Source organism: Salmo salar, unplaced genomic scaffold, assembly GCF_965601325.2.
Source record: "Salmo salar unplaced genomic scaffold, fSalSal1 ptg000206l, whole genome shotgun sequence".
Lineage (NCBI taxonomy): Eukaryota > Metazoa > Chordata > Actinopteri > Salmoniformes > Salmonidae > Salmo > Salmo salar.
In genome coordinates this window covers 1,584,397-1,590,000 of record NW_027675329.1, presented here as the reverse complement: position 1 = coordinate 1,590,000, position 5,604 = coordinate 1,584,397, and the positions used below count along the sequence as shown (strand labels likewise).

Below are 5,604 nucleotides of genomic sequence, written 5' to 3'. Positions count from 1 at the left end.
AGTATATTCCCAACAGTCATCTAGAACAGTAGCAGTGGGATGCTCAACCTCACAGCCTTTCAACCCAATAAGCTAATGACAATTTATTACGTCGTATATCCAAAGGCATCTCACCTGCCTCAACTGGTCTATAATATAAATCCATGATATTATGGGATACAAAATGGGAAAAGGGGAAATTATGATAATACTAAAAAACAGCCTTCTAACTAACCCTACACTCATTAAAACCCACTACCCCATTCCACTACTTTGACCCTATCTGCTCCTGCACCAGGCCAACTAACCCTACACTCATTAAAACCCACTACCCCATTCCACTACTTTGACCCTATCTGCTCCTGCACCAGGCCAACTAACCCTACACTCATTAAAACCCACTACCCCATTCCACTACTTTGACCCTATCTGCTCCTGCACCAGGCCAACTAACCCTACACTCATTAAAACCCACTACCCCCATTCCACTACTTTGACCCTATCTGCTCCTGCACCAGGCCAACTAACCCTACACTCATTAAAACCCACTACCCCATTCCACTACTTTGACCCTATCTGCTCCTGCACCAGGCCAACTAACCCTACACTCATTAAAACCCACTACCCCCATTCCACTACTTTGACCCTATCTGCTCCTGCACCAGGCCAACTAACCCGACACTCATTAAAACCCACTTCCCCATTCCACTACTTTGACCCTATCTGCTCCTGCACCAGGCCAACTAACCCTACACTCATTAAAACCCACTACCCCATTCCACTACTTTGACCCTATCTGCTCCTGCACCAGGCCAACTAACCCTACACTCATTAAAACCCACTACCCCATTCCACTACTTTGACCCTATCTGCTACTGCACCAGGCCAACTAACCCAACACTCATTAAAACCCACTACCCCATTCCACTACTTTGACCCTATCTGCTCCTGCATCAGGCCAACTAACCCTACACTCATTAAAACCCACTAACCCATTCCACTACGTTGACCCTATCTGCTCCTGCACCAGGCCAACTAACCCTACACTCATTAAAACCCACTACCCCATTCCACTACTTTGACCCTATCTGCTCCTGCACCAGGCCAACTAACGCTACACTCATTAAAACCCACTACCCCATTCCACTACTTTGACCCTATCTGCTCCTGCACCAGGCCAACTAACCCTACACTCATTAACCCACTACCCCATTCCACTACTTTGACCCTATCTGCTCCTGCACCAGGCCAACTAACCCTACACTCATTAAAACCCACTACCCCATTCCACTACTTTGACCCTATCTGCTCCTGCACCAGGCCAACTAACCCTACACTCATTAAAACCCACTACCCCATTCCACTACTTTGACCCTATCTGCTCCTGCACCAGGCCAACTAACCCTACACTCATTAAAACCCACTACCCCATTCCACTACTTTGACCCTATCTGCTCCTGCACCAGGCCAACTAACCCTACACTCATTAAAACCCACTACCCCATTCCACTACTTTGACCCTATCTGCTCCTGCACCAGGCCAACTAACCCTACACTCATTAAAACCCACTACCCCATTCCACTACTTTGACCCGATCTGCTCCTGCACCAGGCCAACTAACCCTACACTCATTAAAACCCACTACCCCATTCCACTACTTTGACCCTATCTGCTCCTGTACCAGGCCAACTAACCCTACACTCATTAAAACCCACTACCCCATTCCACTACTTTGATCCTATCTGCTCCTGCACCAGGCCAACTAACCCTACACTCATTAAAACCCACTACCCCATTCCACTACTTTGACCCTATCTGCTCCTGCACCAGGCCAACTAACCCTACACTCATTAAAACCCACTACCCCATTCCACTACTTTGACCCTATCTGCTCCTGCACCAGGCCAACTAACCCTACACTCATTAAAAACCCACTACCCCATTCCACTACTTTGACCCTATCTGCTCCTGCACCAGGCCAACTAACCCTACACTCATTAAAACCCACTACCCCATTCCACTACTTTGACCCTATCTGCTCCTGCACCAGGCCAACGACCTGGGAGGACGGGACACCACCACTCAACACACCCTGGAACTCTTCTGAAGTCAAATCTAGTATGACCAAATACTTCTCTGCAGCTGCCACCAAAACATATTTTTTTTCTGTGATTTACATTCCATTTCTGCAGTACAGTTGATAACCATTTGCTATGAACACTAAGAAGCCAACCTTACTGAAGCATATATCACTGGTTGGCCCATCCCTCTGTGCTGTCACAGATCTACTACTCACAGGGATCCTCTCAGGATCCCTCAGCCTTGACCCATCCTCCTCTACTTTCTTCACTGCCTCAGCAGTGACAACCTGTTCCCAACAGTGGGGTCAGTGGGATTGGATAGGGGCCCCTCTACCTCTCTCTCTCTCTCTCTCTGACTGGAGGGGACAGGTGAAATGGTGTGTCTCCTCTGGTCAACAATACTCACCTTGAGTGACTCCACAGCCTGTTGGAGCTCCTTCAGCTCCTTCTCTCTCTCCTGGAATCTCTGCTGGACCTTCTGCTGACTCATCCCCAGCTGCCTCTGTGGAGAATCACTCTTCAATGAGCTATCAAGCTTTATTAGTCCAGTAGATCAATAGTATAGTAATGTGACATAGGGCCCATAGAGAGGAAGGTCTAAAAAATGGATGGTCCATTTACTAAATGATATTTATTTGTTGCTATGTGAATGATTATAGTTTTTATGGTAGGACTACATGTATCAACAGGTTGAGACTGAACTTTGGACTCATAAAAGGGCATTCAGAATGATAATAGTGTTTGACATTATAAAATGGTGATACATCTGGAGAATCTGGGTTGACATATCTATATACTCAAGGTTTGTGTTCATATTTGTTCTGCTGAGGATCAATTTCATTTGAATGATCTCATATTCAAACAGCCTTAGTTCCTACTGTATCTTTAATTCTTTGTTTATCAGACAGTCACCAACAAGTTGTTCTGGTCTTACCTGTTTCTCAGTCCTCTCTGCTGCAGCTGACACTGTATCATGGCCTTTATGTTCGTCCATTGTACACAGATAACAGATACACTGCTGATCGGTACGACAGTAAACCTCCAGCAGTTTGTCATGATGAGAGCAGATCTTCTCCTGTAGTTGTGCGGTGGCTTTGACCATCTTGTGCTTCTTGAAAGCAGGAGATTCGTAGTGAGGTTGGAGGTGAGTCTCACAGTAAGAGGCCAGACACGCCAGACAGGACATGAGGGCTTTCTGCTTTCTGGTCCCAGTGCAGACATCACACGCCACATCTCTAGGTCCAGCATAGCACACAGCAGGAGGGGGAGCAGCCTGGAGTCCTGTCTTCTTCAGTTTCTCCACCACCTCAGCCAACATGTTATTTTTACTCAGCGTAGGCCTCGGACTGAAGGTCTGTCTGCACTGAGGACAGCTATAGACCCCTTTCAGAACATCCTGATCCCAGCAGCCCTCAATACAGCTCCTACAGTAACTGTGTCCACAGGGGATGGCGACTGGTTCCTTCAGTAGATCCAGACAGACAGAACAACAGAACTGGTCCTGGTCCAGCAGAACTCCCTGTTGAGCCATTTGGACGGTTGTTCACTCTCACACAGACAGACGACACAGAGACTCAGATCAGTTTCGTTTCCTCAGAAGAGAGTTTGTGAAGGGGGAGGGATTTCCTGGTTCTGCCAGAGGGGTGGGGTTAGAGGGAGGGAGGAAGAGAGAGAGGAACTGCATGCAACAGCAAGAGGGAGACAAATAGTCTTGTTCCTTGGTTAGAGCCCTTAACATGGAATAAATGAAATAATGAATCTTAAAATGTGAGTTATTGGAATATAAAGGGTAACCGTTTCTATGAAGTACATATTAGAATTATTTTAATGACCTTTATAATGCCTTATAATACACTTATGTGTTCTAATAAGCAATAAGGCCTGAGGAGGTGTGGTATATGTAAGGATTGCGGACCTGGTGGCAGTGAAGTCAGACGCAGGAGAGCAGAGATAGGTAATAGCCGGAGCAGTTTAATACAAAACGAACCTACATGGGTACAAAACCCGATGCGCACCAGTAACAGAGTACAAGCACTTACAAACAAACAATTCCACACAAGGACATGGGGGGAACAGAGGGTTAAATACACAACAATTCATGATGGAAATGGAAACCAGATGTGTAAGAAAACAAGACAAAACAAATGGAAAATGAAAAAGTGGATCGACGATGACTAGAAGACCGGTGACGCCGACCGCCGAACAAGGAGAGGAAATGACTTCGGTGGAAGTGGTGACAGTATATGGCTAATATACAGTACCACGGCTAAGTGCTGTTTTTAGGCACGACGCAAAGCGGATTGAGAATTATGTAACACTTTCAAAAATACAATCAAATAAAAATGTTATTGGTCACATACACATATTTAGTAGATGTTATTGTGGGTGTAGTGAAATGCTTGTGTTCCTGGTTCCAACAGTGCAGTAGTATCTAACAATACACCCTAATGTAAATGTCACAGGTGTCGTAGGGTTTAGACCAAGACGCTGCGGGAAAATGTACACTCATCTTCTTTTATTAAAGGACAAAGAACAGGCCGGTAAGGAACAAAGCTATACACAGCAACAATCTGCCACAAAACCCCCATGACAAACAACCTCCTAATTATAGGACCTTCAATCAGAGGCAACGATAACCAGCTGCCTCCAATTGAAGGTCCAACCCCAATTAACTAAACATAGAACTACAATAGACAAGACAGAACATAGAAATACACTAACATAGAACATAGACTAACAAACCCCGGACCACATAAACCAAACACCCCTCTACCTAAATACATAGCCCGAACCACATAAACCAAACACCCCTCTACCTAAATACATAGCCCGAACCACAGGATGCCTATTTAAAAACCCTTTTTCAACATTTCAAGATAGCAGTTAGTTCAGTTTGATCTTATTAAAGACAGCTGTATAATTTTTTTATTCATTTTGACATATTGTTTGGGACCACTTTTTTTGCTCTGTTTGAAGGCTGTCAGCTTCTTCTCAGGAAGAGAATCACTTAGCCTTTCGACTAATTTTCAAATGATTGGATGCCTATTTTAAAACACTTTCTCTACATTTCAAGATAGCAGTTAGTTAATTTTGAGCATATCAAAGACAGCTGCAACTTTATTTTATTAATTTTCACAATTGTTTTTTTTTTTACCCAAAATTATTCAAAGTCCACAGTCTCTGTCATTGAACTATGTTGAGCCGTGTGCCTGGTTACCCTGAACAGGTTACCAGGTGTGTTTTTTTGAATATAGTTCTTAATGGCTTCAGTGGTGTGCTGGGGTCCATTGCTTGCTAAGGGGGAACCTCCCACCCGGGTTCAGCCAACAGGAGGCGCACCCAACCCCTCTAGTAAAACTGAATGTCTCTCTCTCTCTCAGGCTATGAAAAAAGCCCCACCTCCCCTCGCTCAGCCATTCTAACAGTGGAAGCCAGGATCTGTGAGAAACTATGATAATAAACTGTGAACAATAATGAAGCCATGTTTGTCTGTGTGAGTGAGGATTTATTATTTAATTGTGTGATAACTTTAATTCTGTGATA

The 5,604-nt window shown here is 44.7% G+C and overlaps 1 pseudogene across 1 annotated transcript in view; it reads right to left on the bottom strand.

Annotated features, from left to right (window-relative positions):
• LOC123733379 (tripartite motif-containing protein 16-like) overlaps window positions 1-3,644 on the bottom strand; it is an 11,644-nt pseudogene extending 8,000 nt beyond the window's left edge. Inside the window, exons 1-2 of the transcript XR_014383224.1 lie at window positions 2,996-3,644; window positions 2,468-2,563 (exon numbers count right to left, since the gene is read on the bottom strand). The product of XR_014383224.1 is annotated as a tripartite motif-containing protein 16-like (transcript). The remainder of the gene's footprint in view (window positions 1-2,467; window positions 2,564-2,995) is intronic.
• Between the last annotated feature and the right edge of the window lie 1,960 nt (window positions 3,645-5,604).